This window comes from Vicugna pacos, chromosome 24 (assembly GCF_048564905.1).
Source record: "Vicugna pacos chromosome 24, VicPac4, whole genome shotgun sequence".
Lineage (NCBI taxonomy): Eukaryota > Metazoa > Chordata > Mammalia > Artiodactyla > Camelidae > Vicugna > Vicugna pacos.
In genome coordinates, this window is record NC_133010.1 from 7571701 (window position 1) to 7595454 (window position 23754).

Genomic DNA, 23754 nt, shown 5'->3' on the forward strand with positions numbered 1-23754 from the left:
CTATTCTACAATTTTGAAATCCCAGTCTATCCCTTCCCACCCTCCAACCCCCTGGCAACCACAAGTCTGTATTCTCTGTCTGTGAGTCTATTTCTGTCCTGTATTTATGCTTTGTTTTTGTTTGCTTGTTTGTTTTTGTTTTTGTTTTTTAGATTCCACATATGAGCGATCTCATGTGGTATTTTTCTTTCTCTTTCTGGCTTACTTCACTTAGAATGACATTCTCCAGGAGCATCCATGTTGCTACAAATGGCATTATGTTGTCGATTTTTATGGCTGAGTAGTATTCCATTGTATAACTATACCACCTCTTCTTTATCCAGTCACCTGTTGGTGGACATTTAGGCTGTTTCCATGTTTTGGCTATTGTAAATAGTGCTGCTATGAACGTTGGGGTGCAGGTGTCATCCTGAAGTAGGGTTCCTTCTGGATACAAGCCCAGGAGTAGGAACTCGTTCTGATGAGAAACGATAAATAACAATATATAAAAATGAATTGAAGTGGATTTAAAAAAAAAAAAAAGATCAGATATCACCTCCCTTAAAACCCGGGCCATTTCTGTAGCTACTTGTCCGAAAGAATGCAGCAGAAGTGACCCTGTGCCAGCCTATGGGCTTGGCTTTTAAGAGGCAGGAAGGTTACCTTCCCCCTCTCAGTGCTTGAATCCGGAACCCAGCCATCTCTGTATGAGGAAGCCCCAAATAGGCACATGTAGAAGCGAATCAAGGCTCCCAGCTGAAAGGTACCACTGACAACTGGGACCTGTTTGTCAGCCATGAGAGTGAGCCACCTTAGAAACAGATTTCCAGCCCCAATCAGGTTGCCAGCACTGACAGTGGTGGAGCACAGATGAGCCACTGTCACAAAGCCTTGCTGAGATTACAGCTCCCTTAAAAAAAAAAAAAAACTGACTATTTAAAATGTGAACTCATTAAATTTGGAGATGGCTCATCACGTAGACAGAGGTAAGTACAAGTTCGGGTTTTGCTTGTTCTGCTGTCATTATTTCTCAATGTGTTTCTCTCTCTAAGCTCGCTTTGACTTCTCTCAAACCCAACTCCTCAGAGCGCTCTTCCCTGACAGCCCCACCCAAAGTCACACGCTGCTACCTAACTGTTCCCGCTACCTTTGCTTGGTTTTTTATCATAGCGTATACGTCTGCCTTAATTATTGTATGAATCTGTTTACTCTCCTCTACCTCGTTAGAATATAAGATGCTTGAGAAGAGGGACTTTCCTTTTGTTTATTGTTCTGTCCTCTCTTCCTAGATTAGTGCCTGGCATGTAGCCAATGCTTAATAGCCACTTGTGAATAAATGGCTGGTAAGTAAGTGCAATGTGCCAGGGCGGCTCCGAGACGAAAGACATCATGGTGGATTCTCAGACGCAATAAGAAGGAGGAGTTGTTGGTAAGCTGGGCTGGAAGCAAGAGAGGGAGTCAGAGGATGGAGATGGGGAGGAAGGGGGATACTAGATGGACTTTTAGTTGAGAGAGACAGAATGAATAATAGATCAAAAAAGAGAAAGTTCACAGAATGAGCTATTTGGAATGGAAAAATGACGTGTGGTCATGGGGAGTAACGTTTTTCTTTTACACAGAGGACCACTCACTTCTTTAGACAATCTCACACACAGTTCCATGGTTTGACAATTTGACATTGTGACCTTAGAGTGTAACTCTTTTGAATTAATTGCAATTTCCAAAATAGGGAACTTTGCTCAAATGTGTGACTTTCTTTTCCTCATTTGAAAATAGAGTAAGGTCTTAAAATAATAAGAAACTTAAAGCATTATTGTAATTGTTAGATGAAATAAATATGTAAGAATTTAACATAAAGTAGCCTCAGTTCTCCTTTCTTAGAAATGTATTCAAGTTGAGTGTCACAATAGTACTGCTGTGCACAAATATGAGGCCCTGATTTGGATTCTTATTTCTCATATGTCATCTTTCAAATCATATTTTAGTGTCTTAAGGGTAATAACCACGTCTCTTGCTTAATACCTCTCTATTACCTAATTCAGAATAGGTTCTAATTAAATATTATTTTCATCATCAATATATTATATGTGAATGGAATAAAAGCCTCATTTTCTTACATGCAGAAAATCATGTATTTGATCCTGATTGGAAATGTCAATCCAGCCAGCTCCTTTTTTCTCAAATCTTTATCTTTTTTAAAGAGTAAAATCATTTTTGAGCCCAAATCCGACATCCCCATTGTTGACTCATAGTTGGGAAATAGTAAAATGAAGCAGCCAGATGGCCAAATTCAGGTGTGACAGAGAGATTTGGAAAGGTTCTGATCAGAATTCAGTGGAGGTCCTTCAAATTAGTTGGCTAGTACTTGGGAAATCTTCTAAAATCACTTCATATATATTTTTCCCCTTAACTCTCTCTCTTTCTAAAGACCATCTCAATATTGGGTCAGATTATGCATATTAAGGGATCTGCAAAAGTCGTGCTAATTTAAGCCGCAAGCACGGTGCATTACAAATGACCCACACCAGTAAACCCTCTAAGTCTCTGTGTGTGTGACTCACCAAACTCCAGAAAATCAGGTCAGAAATTGCTCAGTTTAGCGATTCAGTGCCTGCAATGGAACAATAGCCATTTAGACAAAATGTTTAGTAGTATCATGAGACTACAACAGATCTGAAAGCTTGAGTCTTTTCCTCAATTTGCATCTAAAATCTTTCTAAGAGAGGTAGTTGCTCTTGTTTTGTTTTGTTTTTTGTTTTCCTTTTTTTTTTTTTTGATGGATCATCAGAGAACACTCTACTTCCCATCCTTGGGTAATGATGCATTATTTTGTCACCATGTTAGTTGTATATTCTCTCTTTCATTAATGCTATCAAAATAAGTATCATTAACTAGTGAGGACAAGGATACAGTCTGAACTCTAGTCTTGGTCCTTGGCCACGGGACCCCAAAGCATCTTTACTGTCACAATTATTAAATATTTAACTAGCAGATACTGCATCCCTACCAGCTCCTCCAAGTTGCCTAGAGTTCAGTGGAGAAGATAAATGAGTACTGAAGCAAGTGCAATGTCAGGGTAAACAGAAGATAGGGATGAAAATAGTGTGAAAAAGGAGTCTAGAGGAAGACGCCTAATAGAAGCTCGGACTTTAGAGAGTGAATTTAAGATAAAATGCCAACCAAAGTGAACCTTGGGGGATGAATAGGAGATAAGAGAGAGGTAACTGGCATATAGTCTGCCCAAAGAGATGAGCAGGTACAGAGGAAAATAGAAGTACCTAACTACTCTCTTTTCCTACCTCAATTTTGATGAGGTTCAAATTCCTTAAAGGTTATTACCAGAAAATTATTTGTCTATTCACAACACTTTTGACACCAAAGGTGCAGGTTTTCCACAGCAAGTAATTGTCCAGTTCTTGTGGATATCAACTGGGTGTCCAAATGGAAGAGGTCCAGAGCTGACCTGAACACAAGAACTTCTGTCCCCTTGGAGTTCGAGGTGCACACGGATACATTCACCAACCTGCAAGCTTTCAGAACCTCTTTATTTAAAGTTTTTGTGGCGGTTCCATTGCACAGTCACAATGAGTTGATCATTTGGCCATTGGTATGATTAATTCGGTCCTTAGTCCCTCTCGGCTCCTAGGAGGTCAAGGAGGAGCGCTGAAAACTCCAATCCTCTAATCATATAGTTGGTTGCTCTCGCAAGCAGCCCTCATCCTAAATCTTATCTAGGGGCCCACCAAAAGTCACCTTATTGACATAAACTCAAAGTATGGCTGAAAAGTCTTCATTATTTGTAGTAACACATGCTCCCCTCACCCCTAGCGCTCAGAACCTTACAAGGATGTTAGAAGTTCTGTGCCAGAAACCAGGGAGAAAAAAATATGGATATATATTTCTTGTTATAATATCACAGGAACCCAACCCTGAAAAAGAGAGTAAACCATGTGAAATGAATGTGCACTTGTTTTAGAAAACATATTTGATATTGGGAAATCAAATCCTACAGGACATTGTCACTGAATTGGCATGGCTGGGCCTTAATTCCATACCCTCCATGGAGAGAGGTACATGGGACGATTTAATTCCTACACTCAGGAAGTAAATCTTCTGCTTCTGTACGTAGAGGCCACTCTCAAGAGTCAACAGGAGAAAGTTCAGATCAACTGATATATATGAAAGTGCTTAAAATGCCACACAGGGTGAAATGAAAGATTATTATCTTTGGGAAAGCCATATTTTGCATATAGACACAGACTCAGGTTGAGCAAGTCCTCATATTTCCAAACAGGAGTTGTTTGGTTCCACTGACATTTAGGACATGGGGTTCAATGGTAGGCATCTGCTCATCTCTCATCTAAGACACCGACAGAGGCATTAACAAATACTTAAGACTGTTCATGTAAATAATGTGATTTCCTGACTTTGTGAATCATAGAAGAAGCATGGATTAGAACGATGACTAGGAGAGGGAGAGAGGTTTATTGCATTAATTACATCAAAGTAGGCTGGATCTGTTCTTGTTTGTGCTCTTAATCAGGCTGGAAAGATCAGTGATCTTTGAAAAGCATCCTTCCAGGCAGCCAACTGCGTATTTGCTTCCTGCCACTACAGGTTAATTTACATTTTCTAGAGTTTTATAGCAACATAATACCACATTATTCTTTTTTTTCCCCTGGCTTCTTTCATTCAGCATTTTCATTCTAAGTTACGTTTGAGCTGCTGTGTATATCAAGAGTTTGTTTATTTTTATTGCTGATTAGAATTACATGGATATGCCAAAATGTGTTTATTCATTCACCTTTTGAAAGACATTTGAGTTCTTTCCAGTTTTGAGCTATTACAAATAAAGCTTCTATGATTATTTATGGACAAGTATTTTTATGAATGTATGCTTTCTTTTCTCTTAGTTAAATATCTAAGGATGGAATGGTTGGATCATGTGGTAGGTAAATATTTAACTTTTTAAGAATCTGTCAGAGGGTTTTTCAAAGTGGATACAGCATTTGACATTTTCATCAGCTGTGTACGAGACCTCCAGTTTCTCCACATCCTCACCAAACTTGGAATAGTCAGCTTTGTATATTTTTGCCATTCTGATGGGTGTGTAGCTATATCTCATCATGGTTTTAATTTACATTCCCCCAGTGACTAATGATGTTAATCATTTTCTTCTGTGCTTATCTGCCAGAAATATGTGTTCTCTGGTAAAATATTGGTTCAAATATTTTGCCCATTTAAAAAATTGTGTTGTTTTCTTACTATTGAGTTTTAAGAATTATCGATATACGTACATTTATATTTATACATTATGATCTTTGAGGCTGTGAGTAGCTTTTTTATTTTTTAGCAGTAGTTTCTGAAAACACATAGTTAATATTTTGTGTGTGATGTGAGGTATGGATTCGTGTTGTTATTTTGCTGATGGATATTCAATTATTCTCGCACCATTTGTTAATCTTGGGTTTTTTAAGAGGTAAAATGAAAGTTTCAATTTCACCAAATAAAAATTGTCAAGTTCCATTACCATTATATTTTAATGGTAGTGCATAAAATACTCTTATAACTGTTTTCTGAAGCAACCAGTTAAATTGGAGATATATAACTTAGATGTATAAAGCTTGCGCTTTTCTGGTGTTATTCTAAAGTTAACCACTGTTAATTTCATTCATAAGAAAATGTCTGTGTGTTTCCAGAGATAAGAATTAGAATTTAAAAAATACGTTATATTTATTGTACTAAAAAAATCAGCACAATATTGAGAACAAGGGTATGCTCACACGACTGCTTTTGAACTGCTAGGATTTTGTGGTTTTCATGTATGAGGTCTGAGTCTCCTCTCTTTGTCCTCATGGTCAAGATATCAATTGCCAATTCTAAAATGCTTCATCATACCGATGTTTAGCAGTTGCCTGAATTATATTTCTAGTTTGGGATTTCATGTCTTCAAGAGCTAAATAGTAAATAACATATGCAAATTTCAAGTCAGTAGCATTTAAGAGACAATATAAATCTTTAATAAAGAGATTGCATTGTGGCTATATTAAAAGGTTATTTTTTAAATTTTTCTGTTTTCCCAGAAGAATTCAAATTGGTAATCTGCCCAAACCTTGATGTCTGGGGAAAAGGAGTGATATTTTCTTACTTGTATGTAACACTTTTTATTCTATAAAACAATTACTCATGTTAATGCAATTCAATGAACATTACTGTATATCATCCTGTTTAATTTTCCCTCCACTCTGAGTGAGACACAGAGCAATCACTATGTAACTCAGTCTTCAACCACATTGAAACTATGAAAAACAAAGTGCAGCATTATTTGTGGAATTAGGGAGTCGGAAGCAACCTAGGTGCCCATCGCTAAGGGAATGAACTGGTAAAATGTGATGAATGCAAAAGAATCAAGAAACTAGAGCAGGCGTTGTCAACCTTGAGTAAGAAATCAAATAGGATTCAGAGAGCTGATGTATTTATATGGGGGAAAAATTTGTCTTCATATTCATAACTCTGTAACTGGCATTTAGCATTTCATTTAATTAAGAATGGAGACAACAGACCACGGTACTGTTAGTGGTATCTTGACTTTGTCGCTAACAGAAGTCACATTTATTTTTAAATTACATTAAACTTGTTTTGGACATCTCGAAGCATTTCATATGCTAGTCACCGTAATGGAATGATGGCAGGTATGAAAGTGGCTACTGGATTGTATTATTTAATGTGTTAATATGTAAGCACATATATTGCTACGCCACACATTTGCTGTTTTAGTATTTTGATAAGTGTGTTTCAGAATAGTTGGTTTATTTTGGAATCCACCGTGCATGGGTATAGCGACCACAAACATCAAAGACATTATGGTCCGTAAGGTTCCATAAAAGATCATTCTGGGGAGTCTAGACTGCCAAAGGGTCTCCGGAACAAAAAAAAGTTTGGAAACTCCTAAAATGCAGTTATGTACAGGCTCAAGGGTAGATGGTAATATACCGTGTCAATTACTAAAGCACAAATTAGCGTGAGATTTGATGCATGATACCACTTATGTTTATTGAAAAATCAAAGTAACGCTCTGTTTTTAAAAAAACACATGCGCACAGACCTACCTGAACACACCATGGAGGAACGTGAAACGTATGCCTGTGCGCATGAGGGAGGGATTTAGGCAGACGAGATAAAAGCTGTAAAATAAAGACCTTGTAAAGACAGTGATGATCGGGACCTGCGTATGAGGGCCAAAAAGGGAAAAATGAAATTAGGAAAACTGGGAAAATGGTTCCAGACCCACAACCTCTGAGAGAATCCCTAAGAGAGAATCTTTTATCTCTGGATTCATAGCTGTCAGAAATTTGACTTATGTCAAATTAAAAATAAAAATTCATTTTCTCTCTCTCCCTCCAACAGGGAGGGGTTTAACACATGCATTCATTCTCTCAGAGTTTTGTATTTCTCCTCTCATCAACAAGAGCCAAGAATTTTTTTTTTCCTTTCCCCACTTGTGGTTTTATTAGCCCTTCAAAGTTCACAGCAACCCCTTTTCTAAAATATGTGAGGCTTGTCTACCTGGCACAATTGGCTTTTTAACAGCTCCTTACACACACAAAATTGTTGATCCATCAGTATGCCTCTACATCGAACCCAAATGTAAATGTACCTTATTTCTCTATCAGAGATCACATTCTGAATTCGACTTATATCCCTAACAGCACTTCGTTGTTTCAATCCAGACCGCATAACACAGTGCCACAAAAGACTTGCTAGTTAAATCTATTTTAAGATTCTTTGTCAGCTGATGAGACAATTTCCCCCGCATAAAAGTGGGTTTATTTATACAGCTCTAGCCATGCAAAAGCCATCTAAGCTCTTCCACACCCGACAAAGTTCTTTCAGTGGACTTGAATGAGTCTACTCTCTTCTCATCACTTACCAGAAATAGATCCTTTCTCGTGTGAATTCACGAACTTGACCAATGTCAAGGTCTCTTGGGTTGTCTTCTTCACCTACTAGGTTGGTGGCCACTTTTGTCCTTCACCAGGCTGGTTGCTCTGCTTCTGAGTGCTTGCCTACCTGATGGGGAAGAAAGAGAATCTATAAGAAAATGTTTCATCCTCATCTATATAAAAATTCACTCCCTTTAATCCTCCAGAATTTAAGTGCCTTGAGGGCAGAGTTTTTACTCTCTGTTCTCTTATGTAGCCCCATTGGTGGATCCTCAATAAATATTTGCTGAAGTAATTGAATGAGCAATAAAGGGGAAAATAAAGTGAAAAAAATATATGTATGTTTGGATGTTCTTGTAACGATCATCAACCTTCAGACTTGAGGTGGGATGCCAGATGAAAAAGCTGTTATCTGAGCACGTAACCCTGGTAACGGTGATTTTCTTCTTTATGCCTGTATCTATTATTTCCAATTTCCCACGATGGGGCTTCCCATATGATTTTCAACTAAAAAGCAAAAAAAAAAAAAAAAAAAGTTTGCTCTTTCTTTCAGTGGTTACCTTGCTTACATCCTAGAAATTTTTAATAAAACATGGTCATTACTTTTAAAATGTATTCAGGAGCTGATGAAAGCAGAATAACGTTACCATCTCTGTAATACGTTCTAATTCTTTAGGAAAAAATATATGACTTGCTGCTTTAAATCATATATTGTATAATGCTTATTTTTAAAATATCCATTAATTCTAGTGAGAAAAGATGCAAATCTTCAATTTATTCGTCTGTCACTCATGCCTTTAGTTCATTTTCAAACTCATGCTGAGATATTGATACCCTAGATTTGCATAATCACTCATTTCCAAAATGTTTCCCTGTGTAGTAACTGAAGCTAAAAAAGAGATCTCTTCACTAGTTTTCATTATGCACGAAAATCCAGACTTTGATCTTCCCAGTAACTGTATTAGTTTGACAAGTTTTGTGCCTTAAAAAGTGGCCACCTTCCCCACCACTAACATTCTCTCCAGCATGTGTCTTAGGTAGCGTGCTTGGCTAGCCAACTGTTGTGTTCAAAACCGTATGAGCTCTATAAAGACAAATTGCGTGCAAATAATCTATGGGGGCCTTTGAAGAAGATAAATCTACACGTGGTTAAGGACCAACAAGACACGTCATCTATTTTAATTCTGAAAGAATTTATGACAGCGTTGTATCCAGTTCATCACAAAGAAGGAGAAAGGATGAGACTAGAAAACAAACGTGTATGTTCTAACAGAGCCAGGGGAAAATTAAATTGGGAAAAGTGAATGAAAAATTTTGGTTGTTAAGAGGGATGAGGACAGTGGCTAGAGACCAGTTTTATCAGGTCAGCCCGTTGCTTGACATTCTTTAAACTTTATCACTTCCCAGATTGGAAAGGTGACTTTCTAATTAGCTCCTTTTTCACGAGCCAAGGCTCGGTCCCTCTAAACAATCTTCAGGTAACGACCATATCCCCACTTTTATCAACTTTAGGGAAATTGCAGAGCCAAATATTAAACAGGTGCTTATGAAGTTGCTCTCAACCGCCTGTTCTCTTGATCTCTGCCTGACCCAGGTAACAAAGACCAGTGTTCTTCAATTAGTGAGAGTGATATCAAATATAGTCAGCTCCTAATTGAAACTGGACACTTTCTCCCCGCAATCTCACCATCTTATTTTCTCAAATGAATCTTCGGTGTATTTTTATGTCTCAGTGAGCAATTACTAAGAAACTGTAACTCGGCCCTGAAAACTGTATGTATAACATTGATTGTGACAAGAGGGCCTACAATCTTCCCTCAACTTGATTTGAATATGTATTTAATTTGTTTATCGTTACCTGCCTTGGGGCTAAAGCAATTGTCTGCATAGATCTGTTAGAGTATTTTCCTTACGTAAAATTAAAAAAAAAATTTCATTGGCGTCCGTAACAACCTCCCAAGTGCTCGGCTGAAAAAGAATTCCAGATCCCAGATCCTGCTTCAGAATTGTGGAGTGAGGATCTGCAAGGATGGAGCCTAGCTGTTCACAGTTTTAACAAGTTCACCATGTGCTTCAGATGTAGACCAATGCCTGAGAACCACAGGGATGAACTGACACAGTTGACCGTTGAACATGGAGCCTCAACCCTCTACCAGTGGAAAATCCCCATATGACTTTATAGTTGGTCCTCCAGCCCCTCCGTATCCCTGGTTCTGGGTCCTTGGGATTCAAGCGATCCAGGATCATGTAGTATTGTAGTATGTATTCAGTGAAAGAAATCCACAGATAAGTGGACTTGCGGAGTTCAAAACCCATGTTGATAAAGGGTTGACAACATTTAGAGGATGTTGACTTGGAACAAAGCGTCACAACCTGGGGCTGCGGATCTGCTTCTGTCGTGTGGAAATAGGACTGCTTCCTAACAAAGAGGAATCCCATAAAAAGTAGGTGAAAAGCGGGCAGATGAAAATCTGCTTAGATAAGCAAAGGGAGGAGAATTACTCCTTGCTTGCTTTCTATGCACATCTCAAAATAGTCCCAGTCTTTCACTCATTCTTAAAAACATACCGAGCATCTGTTATTGGCCAGGAATATGTGTATGTTGGGGCAGCGTTGGGAACAAGAAGAATGCCATCTTCATATTATGGGGATAAAATGTTGCAGCAGTTAAGGGTGCAAGTTCCGGAGTCTGACATCCTGCATTTGAAACCTGGCTCTGCTGTATAGCAACTGGGGTAGGTTCTTTTTCTGGTCTAAGCAACTTACTGCTTTTTCATCTAGGAAATGGGACTATCGGTACATATTTTAAAAGGCTGGCACAATGATTAAATGCTTGGCTCATGCATATTGCTCAGTATATGATTATTTATTGATAAATAGAAGACGCTATTCTTTCACATAACATCTTTTATTTTGGGTCATTTCCTTTCTGAGATTGAACTTTTTTAGGTCTAGTGCTTTACTTTTTATTTCCAAGCATTGTCTCCTAGGCTTGCCATGCAAGGAAACATATTTTTTAAGAAATGTTCTCTCTTTAAGAGTAGGTAATACTTCTTGATATTTGTCCCACAGCTACTGAAGAGCTGAATGTTCAAAGCAGTATGTGCTCATTAAATACATATGAAGCTGAATGATGTTACAAAGTTTAAAAATTATACATAGAAGACATGTGTATCTGTGTGTCTGTATGTATGTTACTGGTGTGTAACAAATTGTCTCACAATTGAGCGGCTTAAAATAACACACACATTTATTATCTCGTTGTTTCTGTGGGTTAGGAATCTAAACCAGGTCCTCTGGTTTAGGGTCAATCATGAGGTCATATTCAAGGTCTGATGAGGCTACAGATTCATCTGAAGGCCAGCTGGGGAAGGACTAATTTGTAAGCTCACTCACGTGGCTGTTGGCAGGATTCATTTCCTCCCAGACTATTGGACAGAGGGCTTCAGTCCCTTGCTGTTATGGTTCAGAAGGTGCTCTGAGTCCCTTACCATCAGGACAGGCCAGTGAGAAAAGCCAGAGAGAGAGAGTACTAGCAATATGAAAGTCAGTGTCTTGTGTACACTAATGATAAACATGTGCTTTATTCTAAGCAAATGTCCAGACAATAGGCAAGGGGAGGTGATTATACAAGGGTGTGAATGCCAGGAACTGGCACTGGGAGCCATGTGAGAAGTTATCTACCACTATGTATATTGGTGAGGCCTATTAACACTTTAAGTAACCTGGGAGTGCTTCACAGTCTATTTTTCTAAAGCATTCTCAAACTCCAGCCTGCATTCAGAATCACCTGGAACCATCGTCAGAGTGTCTGATTAAGCAGTTCTGGTGTGAGACTTCATAATAAGTCTTCAGGTGATGCTGTCAGTGTTGGTTTGGGACCCAACTTTGAGACACTCTCTTTTAATGCTCATGTCATGTCTTACTGCTCCTCCTTTTTCCTGCTGGGAGAGCTGACATCTGCTGTTACCTGTTGCCATTTCTAAAAGAAGACATTAAGAAGGTTTTTGTTTCTTGTTTTGTTTTGTTTTTTGTTTTTGTTATTGTTTTTGCTAGGAGTTGTTTTCTTTACTACCTCCTTTACATTTGGGTAAATAAATGGAGACCCGGGATTACCCAGCATGCTGAAAAATCATAGTCAAACCTTGTCTAGATTTCTTAGAAGAGTGATGAATATTGAAGAACAGAGGATAATGAGAGACAGAAAAGGAGAACCATTGAGTGACCTAGTAAAATCGTTCTTTTCTTGTCCATTGAGTTCTTCACCTCCATGTAAAACAAAAAAAAAAAAAAAAAGAGAGAGAAAAACCTCAAAGACCAATTAACACCCTGGAAAGCACTTCGGAATTGCTTTCTAAACTTGCTGTAATGAAAACAAATGGACATTGTGATTAAATAGATATCATTAGTATGACATGTTATGATCTCAACCCCTGGTTTAATGATCTAATTAAGACCGAGAAAAATTCATTATGGACTCTCAGATCAAATAATTCATTTTACAGAGCCAAAGAAAAAAAGTATCTGTTTGTTCAGGGGAGGAAGACTGTCCCAGATGAATGAAGAAAAGAAGTTCAACCCTGAGAAGTTTATAACTATCTTTATCTCAAAGAGGGAAAACATACAGGCAAACAAGTTATATGGAAAGTGCAAACTACGGGGGGGAAGAGGGTCTAGGTCCTGGAGGTACTTTTGCCTCTAGCCTTTCTTTGCTCTATTTCACGTCAATTTATGAATTACAAAAGGAGAGAACTGGGAGATAAGGTGGATGAACTTGGATTACCAAAATCCCATAGCTTTGGGAGGGTGGGGTGTGAGTGTTATTATGTCAAGGGAGTTAAGGCAAAGCAGGAAGTCCAAAAGCTTCCCAACGAATATAAGAAAAGGCAAGTTGCATATGGAGGTCAGGAGACGCAGTGGTCAGAAACTGGGGGAATAACAGCTTGGGGGGAACTGTGATAGTTACATTTGTGCCAACTTGAAAGGGCTAAGGAATGCCCAGAGTAGGTATACCAGCATCTCTAGATGTGTCTGAGAGGGTAGGGTCAGTAGACTGAATTAAAGAAAATCTGACCCTCACCAACAGAGGGGAACATAATCCAATATGTTGAGGTCCCAAGTAGAACAAAATGGCGGAAAGCAAACTTTCTCTTTCCTGTTGATGTGGGCCGCCTTCTTTTCCTGCTCTGACATCAGAGCCCCTGGTTCTTGAGATTTTGGACTATAGGACTTACATTCTCCGCCCTTCAGTCCCCAGCTAAGAGTTATACCGTTGGCTCCCTGGTTTTCAGATCTTTGGACTTAGACTGAATTACACTCTATTGGTTTTCCTGGTTCTCCAGTTTACAGAGGGCACATTATGGGGCTTCCCAGCCTCCATATTTGAGTGAGCCAATTCCCACAGTAAATCTTCTCTTCTATCTATCTATCTATCTATCTATCTATCCACCTATCTATCTCTCTCCCTCTCTATCTCTCTCCCTCTCTATCTCTCTACCTATCTCTCTATCTGTCTGTCTGTCTATCTATCTATCTATCTATCTATCTATCTATCTATCCATCCAATTCTGTTTCTCTAAAGAACTCTAATAACTGAAATATCCAAAGGAAAGGGAAATTGAATGGGCTAATATAAAGCAAGAAGCAGCCTTGAGATGTCTATGGAATGCCACATGTACTCCTCTTGGAGACAGTGTTACCCCCACAAAGTCGAATATAATTAAATCTGTACTCTAAAAACTCATTACATTCACAAGGATATTATTGCATGTCTCTCGGCTGAAGTCTTCACCTAAACATGCAAAGGAGAAACAAACAAAGAAACAAACAAAACACTATTAGACTGTTGAGGAATTCTCATTTGAAAGCATTTAAGATTAATTCACCTAAAATCATAAAAACAAACGTTTACCAATATTGCCCGTGGCTTTGCCAAGGGCAGTCTATCTCCTGTGTTGTATCGGGGGGTCCTAGGTAACTGCTGGTTAGCCTTCTTTCTCTTTTGAGCACAATATTTCCAGCCAACGCATTTGACCCTGCCTTATCTTCTCAGGCTTGGCTGTGTGGAGTATTAGATCTCAGCCACACGATCAGGGAAGGAAAGGCATTGAAGTTAAATTGGGCAGGACCATGAAGGGGGAAATTCATCTAGTTAGAGATGTGGCCCCTTAAAGGTAGCCAGCTGAAGTGCAAATTTTGTGAGTTCTGTTTGATTAGATTAAGTGTGAACATCTAAGAGGTTCAATAAAGGTGAAATCTAAATGCTAAATAATGTCCAAAGTCAAACTAATGATGATGCTGTAGGTTCTCGTTATGAGTATAATAAATGTCTTTGTTCAGGGGGTTTGTAAAAATCAAGCAGAATGTCAAAACCTCTATTCTTAGAATAGAAAGACATGCAAATAAACAAGGATAAAACTGAATCAAAATAATTGAGCCGACGTGGTGGGAAAGTACCTGAATGTTGTGACGTCTTAGAGCGGACTAGAGAAGACTTTTTGCTCAATTCCCACTAGTTGAGATGAGAAGGGCATCCATCAGTTTAGGCAGCAGGATGGGAAAGTCGGGGGCTGACAAGATATCACCACCCATTGGAGGTCGTTGCCTCTGCTTCTTTCTGCTGATGGAGCTGCCTGTTTGCTAGAGGAGACAGTCCCACCCGCTGTGCGATTGCTTCTTTCCATCACCTGGATTTAACCTTGTTACCAATTCTTTCACAGCCAGAACAGAGAGAGATCTGTCTGTCTTGAAGACTGAACTTCAAAATGATAATCCTGTGAAGCCTTGTAGTAGAGGAGGTAAAGTATACATTTTTGAATTCATGCAGAAATTGAGTTCAAATGCGGAAATGCTATTTGGATCTTGTTGGTCATCTGAGGCTTAGTTCCTCATCTTTGAATCAATTTAGCATTGGCTGTTTCATGCTGTTGCTGACATGATTCAATGAGGAAAAAGCAAAGTTAAAATGCCTAGCTCGCTAGGCACCTACGTCTCCTGGCCACTGCATTAGACAGCTCAGGTCTAAGGGGTGCGTGTTTGCCCTTGGATTGTCCATACCATCTAGTGTAGAGACGTTCAATTCAGGGAAACATAAAAATCTGGGTATGTTGGACCCTTGGAAACAACCTGAATACTTAGCATTAGAGGAATGGTTAAATAAAAGGTTATGGAATACCTTAGTTGTATATTTACAGAGATTAAAATTTTGTTTGCAAAGAAGACAGAATAACTTGATGTAGGGTGATCAACAATTCCAGTTTCCCTGGGTCTGAGGGATTTCTTCAGATGTGAGACTTTTATTGCTGTCTAGCCTAATGGGAACCCTAAATTAATGGGAAAATCCTTATAACAGTAGAAGTGTTTCATATCAAAGCATATATGTGAAAAATATATTTATATGCATATATATCACATAGAGATTTAAATGTATATCTTATACATATATATGTATAGATATATACAATTTACATATGTATGACATATGTATGTATATCATAAAGAGAGAGTAACAAATTCACAGAAAAGCATTTTAGCATAAATAAAGTCAATAATCATTTTTTAAATTAAAGCTAAGTTATCCCATTAATGAAACTGAGCTTTACAAAGCAGGCACAGAACAGGAGGGAAACTGGACGGAGGAGGGTCTCATTTTTCTCTTTGCAAAATTACAAATGAGACTAGATAATCTCTAACATGCATCCTAGTTCTAAAAGTCCGCAACACTGATTCCAAATAAACCTTTGCACAGCCCGAAATTACTACAGAGAATCAAGAAGCAATTTCATTATTCAGGAGCATGCTCATGGAAAATGCGGGAAGCACATATGACTTTGACAGATTAGGTGAATTCGGTCCAGGTGAACAGAAGAGAAGAAGTAATTCCAAGCAAATGAATAATAGTAAACTCAACAAGGCACAGTAACAAAACAATTGAGCTAAGGGCCTCGTAGAGGGGGCACTTCAGGCAGGGAAAATTATTGTAAAAGAATCTTATTGACCACCCTTCAAGAATTCCTCTCAGTGTTAATTTTTACGTTTGCCAAAGAGATTATAAACAGAAGTTATGAGTTTAAGGGAAATGATCACTTGTTTTAAAGCATTCTTTTGGTTTACATCAAATATTATTTAAAAGCTTTACCTGATGTAAACACTAAGGAATAAATAGTTGTGATTCAGGAAGAGGATGTGCAGAGGGATACTTGCCTTTCCAGATCATGTCCTTTTCAAAAAACTAATTCTTCTCGTAAGCCACTCACTGTTCAATCATAACCCACGTTGGCATCTAAAAAAGTCATTTGATACCCCTAGCTGTCATGACTAAAGATTCTCTGAGATGTGGACCAGTCACTCTTCTATGGTTTCTTGAGTTAACGGTACTCAGTCATCTCCTAGAAATGGAAAACGAGAAAAAAGAAAACATAAACAAAGAGAGAATGAGACGATCACATAGCTGGGCTCTGAAATCTGAAGAGGAGGTTCAGAGAAAGATGAGGAACAGGGTGATGGACAATGTCCCAAATCTTGAATGAGCATGGAATGTGGGATAACGGAAAGTTGGAAATGTAGAGTAGGGCCAAATTAGGGCAAGTCACACCAGCCTGAGTAGTTGGAATCTATCTTTCACGTAGGAAGAAAGACTCTTATATGAAGTGACACGTAAGACATGGCATTTAACTCGGCCTCGTTAACGCCCTGCTTATTTCTCAAAGCGGAAACATTCTTCTCTTCATTGCTCATCAGACTTTCCAAGGAGAGAGATGCTTATAGAACAAACTCCTCTGGCCATCATTTTATCCTTGCATGAAAGCTTCGTCCTGAATAAATGCTTCAGTTTTGGAATAAAATGGCTCAATTAACGAGAAGAAGTTTCTACTTTAATTATATTGCTTACAATATTTTGGCCAAGTTGAACACTTGAAAACACTGGAGTATGTGTTTAAATATAACAGGAAGCAATGTATTCTTGCCCTTGCAAAGTGTGATTGATATCAGGCAACTGCCCAGACCCAAATCATAATTATTTATAAACATGTCGAAAATTCAATTAAATACCCCACTGAAGTTCAGCTCACTGGTTGCCTTTTGGAAGAGAATTTTCTTCTAGGTTTTTAGGATATCGTGCTTCAATAGGTTCAAAGCCAATTGTAAACACAGACTCTTTTAAGAATTTTATTAACTCATTTATTCCAACATTAATTAAACTCTATGTGTCAGGCACCACACAAGGTGTGGGCATACAAGGATATAACACCATTTATCTGAACTTTGACAAGTATGTAAACTGAAAAATTAAACCCTGTGGTCAGAGTTTTAAATCAGTGACATGAAGGATGAATCAATTGGACATAAAATAATGATAATTTTGTTCTTAATCTAGAGAATAAGTGATTGAAATTTTAATTTTTGTTTCACCTGCTACTTACTGACCTAGCTTGAGAAAGAAGTAGCTGACAATGACACATTAAGGATGCCTATCCAATACTCACATTATTTCTTTGTAAACTGCCCATTTCAACTCCTATAGCCACTTTCGTAACCTGTGACTGTCCTTTCTTGGCCACATCTGATTGGACCAGAGGAGGACACCTGACGGAGAGAAAGCTAGCCTACTAGATGGCCTGAGCCAATCAGATTCTCTCTTCTGCAACTTTCTAATGAGATGAAGAAATAGCTCAGTTAGCTATGGCAGTGGACTTACAAGAATAGGAGTTGAGAATGGAATAGTAGTGTTTGCACTATGGTAAAGAGAAAGAGCCAAAAGCCTTCAAGAAGTGAAAACACAAAGAGAAAGGACTGAGGATGCACGTTTCTACAAAACTGTATCTCTGCTGGTCAGAGTGGCCCCCGACCAGTCCATCATTGCTCAGCTCAAGCACATAAAGAAAGATGCACAGTTACTGTAGCGCAAGGAGCAAACATTTATTCATAAGCAAACATTAACTCTACTTCTCGAGGGAAAAAAGAAAAATAGATCTTGGCTTTCTAGAGCAGGAAGGTGCTCTTGAGGAAATTTGGGACTTAAAAATCCAGGTGTTTTGGGTTTCTTTCTCATGGAGGTAACATGGTACCATCTGCACCGGGGGCCAAAGAACTTCATTTCAAACGATTTGTTTTCCACTTACGGATGAATGAGGGGGTGGTTTAAAAGTACGCTGGGCGAGGTGACGGCAGGCTAGGCGGTGATTCTGTCCTCTCTGTGCCTGTGCGTGAGGGATTGATTTCGATGCGCTTGCCAAAGGACATAGACACTTCTCCTCCTCTAAACTTCTGTGGGTGATCCATCCCCCCCCAGATGACAGTATCTGTCTTCCTGCTCGCCTGCTTGAGAGAGAGAGTGTGCCAGAATCTCACAGCTGTGGGGGCCCAGCTGACAATCCATCTTCGAAATGCACCACATGCCAGTTGTCTGGATCGAGGTGGCTTGGAAAAGTCAGTTCCTGAGAAGCAAACTTTATCTAAGCTGATCTTCTCACAGGGAGTGTATTTCTGATTTTCCCTCAACTTCTTCACAGAAAGGGGGCATCTAGATGAGAAGAGCCGGCCATCAGAAAATGACCTTGCCTGTGGGGCTCTTTTTCTTTTTTTAAGTGAAGTATAGTCAGTTACAATGTGTCAATTTCTGTCAATGTTTGACAGCATGACTGAGTCACCTGGGCTGAGAGCTTTGATGAGCATTCACCGCACTAAATTAAGGTCATCCTCATTTTCCAACGCATGTTGGCAGCTAGACATTTTGAAAATTAAGGTTATCTTCCATAAAGATTTCCCCTGCTTTTGCTCACAGGAAGAACCTCACTTCTGCTGAGAAATAGATCCCAGTTATTCATTCATTTAATTTACTGATTACTGTTTCAAATTTTATGTTGTATTTTGAGGAAAACTCCATATGCATACATTTTAAATGTTAATGCAAATATAATATAAATTCATTTAGTAAAATGTGTCCTAAGGCATGCAATCAAATAACAGAGATGTGTGTTTATGTATAGATATCATATTTATATATATACATATGCATGTATGTGCACATATACAACCATATGTATGTAAAAACATACAATAAATATGTACAATCGTATAGTTTGTATATGAATACAGGCTTGTAAAGACACATGTGTTCTCTGTAACCATATAGAAAAACACCATTTTATTAAGTAACGTAACATTGACTGTTCTAATTATATGATTTATCTGAGCATTTTGTATAGATTCTCATGGCAATATCTTATACCTTCCTTTTAGTGTGGATAAATGGATACAGAGAGGCAAACAGCAAGACTCTGATGCGATTTTAATGCCTTTAAGTGTGGCGGGGTTCATAAGATTGACAAATGCATTGATTGACATTTCCCTCAATTAACCAGTTCTTTGAGAGGAGTTGATGGATTGCACCCAATGAAGGCCAATTACTTATCCACCCAACAAATGACCCTCCTTAGAGCCAAGAGGGCTTTTGATTTACCTAGTGAATATGGTTTCTCTGATTCATATCTCATATTATCTACAAACGGGTCACTGATGTCTAGTGCACATTTATTAACAGAATAAAAAATGTAATAAAGCTTGTAATAAAATAATCATTTTATGGTCTGATGTAGCTTTTTCCTTTTAATTAAAAGAGCCATTATGTGCAAATTACTTAGCATAATTCCTGGCACAGAGTAAGAGCTCAGCGAATGTTTGTTATTGTTTTATTAAGATTACGAAGCACCGCAATACCATGTCAAAAAAGGTCAAATCTGAATGTTCTGCCTTCTCTGTATTAGGGAAAAAGATGAGCAGAGGGAATGAGTGAGAACTGAGTCATCTCCGTAGAGGGACCCATTCCATGGCCCTGTAAGGACCTAAAAGATTTATGTTGGTATGTAAACCAAGACAAAGTCCAGATTCTGGAAGACAGATAAAAAAAAAAAAAAAACAGGCAAATGAGCCACCGCTTTCCACTAGATACAAACAAGTTCAAGGGCTAGAACAGAAAAGAAGTCAATCATAGTAACTGACCTAAAAACATTGTAGTTATTGTCCTCAGCTACAGAGTATCATTGCTCCAGTGGTTGACCCTTTGCAAAATAAATGCCAGATCTGAATACATAGCATCTACTTTTGCTAACGAAACTAACACTTTTATTTATTTTATGTTTTATGTCTTGAAGTTTCTAATGAGATATCATTAGATCAATTGCACTGTTTAAAACATTTGAAAATCATCCGTTTAAAGACTCCTATAGTATATTCATAACATGGTAATAATTACTGGAATAGAAGTAGGAACATGTAGGATGTGACATTAGAATACGGCAAGTCAGAAATAGAGTTCTCTGTGTAATTTAAACTTAAAAAGTTACAGAACATCTACCTTGGTGCTATTATCAAGATCAGTTAATCAAGTGTGAATTAAGAGAGAGGATTATCTATATAAAACATGCACTCTATGAATATTTTGAAGTTAAAAAACAATTGGAAACTTAAGATGATGCTTTTGGGACTAGTTCGTGTTGATTTCCTAAGGACAAAAATTCCTTATATTCATGGATTCATATTGATATCTCAAAACAATTTCACATGTATTAATTTTTTTTTCTTTTCTTCAGAAGAGCCCCACAAAATGTAGACCATTTATAACTAAATTAATTTTGGATGAGTAAGTGCAACCATAGAAAATATACTTTGTTTACCAGAGTTTATAGTTGCTTTCAAAAGACAAGTCCTCAGGCGCTGGAAAGGGGCAGCTGTCTCCCCGCACCAGGGTCATCTTCCCATCAGAAGCGAAGCACTCTCCTTTGCCCAACCCACAATGGCAATGCCTGATTAATGTACTGGTGTTTCCTCTGCATCTGTCACAAGCCAACTTGGACAAAGCTCGGAAGGAAGTGTGTACGCAAATCCTTTTCTCTGGAGAAGAGAGAAAGGGAGGGCAGATGCGTGGCTTGGGTGTCCCGTTTCTCAGAATGATGACTCCGTCTCAGTTTTGAGCTCTCCTCTGAACAACGCAGGATGCAAACTAAAAGAAAGCTTTTCCCTCTTCGGCTGACTTACAAAAACAGTCAGTGCAGCCAACTCCCACTGAAAGGAAAATGTCTTTTCCCTTTTGACTGATAAGAGTTCGCAGTAATTTCATAATGAGTGATGATTCTTTATTGTCTTTGTTATAATACGGGTAGGACCACAGGAAAATGATAAACAGAGGAGACCTGCTTGGGAGAGAAACGGGCTGCCATTGGCGGAGGGGGAGACTGGTTACAAAGGGACCTCTTTTCAGAAAATGATCCTCTGTTAGTATCTTGATAAACTTTACTATAAGAAGAGCTGGTTTCCCTCTTTAGGAGTTTATGTCCTATAATCAGCTTTGATAGAATAGCTGATCCACATAGTTACCCTAGGTCTCATTGAAATGAAGATTGAATTACTTTTATACTGCCACCGAATGTGAAAAAAGAAAAGAAAAAGAAAAACTTCAAACTTAATTTTCAACGTCATTTTATTATTTCCTTATGTCTGTTTGGAATTGTAACTACTTATTTTAATCCTGTTGAAACTGCCTTTCCACAAATATACTAAATATAAGATTTAAACACTTAGGAAGAATTGGAAGATGCCACTGAGCAGAGCTACATTCATTATCTAACCAAAAGAAAAGAACTCTGGAAGAAAAAAGGAAATCACAAATGGCAAGACTTTGAAGAATCTACGTGTCATCTTTTCCACTCCGGTGATTTTAGACTTTCCCACCAGATTGAAACACCATTTTCTGAACAATAACGTAATACATTTTTGACATCACAAAAGAAGCTTTTAAGGCATAAAAACATGCATTTCCCTTATGTAATCAAAAACAAAACCCTTATAAATTATAATGCAATGAACAGTCCGATTCCTCTATTGAATGTATTTAAAAGATATATGCTGATTAAGCTCTTAGTCATTTCTGTTAACTGTCTAGTGAAAGCTTTCTGAATCTGGTTTAACCCATATTAAATGCCCTCATGGTGGTCCTCAAATAAAAAAAAAGAGAGACAAGGGAAAAGGAATCCTGGTCTTTGTTCCATTATATATTTTAAAAAATGTTGCTGCACATTTTTATACATTAATGTCTCACACAGAATGCCAAGTGGTTTGATGTTCCCCCCTCCAGTGGAAAAAACCGAGAACAAGTTTGCACATTAAAATGTAAAGCAATTCAACAGTACAAGTCATGTTTTCCAGAAGATGATATGTTTTCTCTGTTTCTTAATAACTCTTCATAGTCATTTCAGCTTTATATACAAGAAGGCTTTGCTAAAAGTTTGCAGAGTATCTTTTTTTTTTTTTCCACTTTATTCCTCTCTACATCGCTGAGAATGTCTTAGGACCATCTTGTGCATCATATGTCAATAGATCTTTTCAACACAATGGTTTACAAGTTAATAAGGACATTTCTGAGATTTTGCCGTGAAACCTCTTTACACAGAGTAAAAAGTAATACAATAAAATAAAAAATAAAGAGAAGAGGCCACAATACTATTAACACGGACGCACTTAAGTAAGAGGACACCGGAAGAAATCACAGCGACCCATGAAGTGCCCATTTCTGGGACAGCTTTAAAGACAATCAGATGTGTTTGTTTGCTTGCTTCTCATTTCATATGCAGTTTACAATAAGAATCCAGGAGGAAAAAAATGAAACAAATGTCAATGACAATAAAATCAACAATTTGCCAGACAGTTCAAGGGGAAAAGCAACCGCGAATAGATTGAACGTGCCAGCAAAGAAGTTCAATGTGCAACTCCCTCCCTCTCTCTCTCTCACTCTCTCTCTCTGCTTTCAGGGATATTCCTTCCAACTTTCTGCAACGAAAGCAAACACAATCCCCCAGGACTTCTGAACACTAATGAAAAAGTTAATTTCCAGTTGTAGATGGGATTTTGATTTTTCGGAGAGATAGGCAGACAGACAGACATATAAATAATGGAAGAAAAATCATCTCTTCATTTGTAGTTCCATCTCATCACTCAGTCACTCACCTGTGACTCCTCTGGGATCAGTCAGAACTTCCCTCAGCAGTAAATGAAACGCTATTTGCTCAGCCCACTTCAGAAGTTGCTATAAGTCTCAAATTATGCTTTTTTTTTTTTTTTGGTATTTGAATGCTTTGGAACACCTGAAACTTGTTAGTTCCCATGGCTAGCTTTAGAAACTGTTGTATAAATCCCATTTACCTAATAGCACTCAGACTAAAATACGTCACAGCAATATGCTTTATTACTATACCAGAGAGATTTTGGATTAAGAGAAAATGAACATCATGTTACCTTCGGTTTTTCAACTGGAAGATTTTCTTCTTCTGTGAAATGATATTTAAAGAAAAGACCCTCAGTGGTTTGTCCACCCTCCATTCTAAATGTTCAGGTAAAGAACCGGGACCATCTGTAGCATCTCTGATCCACTGTGAAACAATCATGGGAGCCTAAGCTAATGGTTCTGAGATTTCTTCAGATCATTGATCTTTCGATTTTTCTTTGCTTATTATTACTAGAAAAAAATAATATCGACGGACCTTCAAATGTCCACTTCTTTCTGGGAAATACAACTCACCTGAATAATATCTGAAGTCACCTTGAATGGAGCCATATTGAGAAAAATAATCAGTTAAACTCGCATTAGAAGTATAGCTATGTGTATAGACATTGTCATCTTGTGATAGTAAAACCACCTTAGATGCCAACTGAAGAAGCATCACAGAGTTAAAAACCACTGTATAATAATTTTTATTTCCAAATTGTTTTCATATGGTATCTGGCTCTTGTATGTATTTTATAAAACTTTAACAAACATTACTTCTCTTGAATAATGCTT

The 23754-nt window shown here is 38.0% G+C and overlaps 1 long non-coding RNA gene across 1 annotated transcript; it reads left to right on the forward strand.

The window, feature by feature from the left end:
• The first annotated feature begins 1351 nt into the window (after positions 1-1351).
• Positions 1352-19435, forward strand: LOC140688870 (uncharacterized). The gene is made up of 3 exons (XR_012063713.1): positions 1352-1408; positions 14642-14719; positions 19164-19435. It is a non-coding gene; the product is annotated as an uncharacterized lncRNA (long non-coding RNA).
• The last annotated feature ends 4319 nt before the right edge of the window (positions 19436-23754 follow it).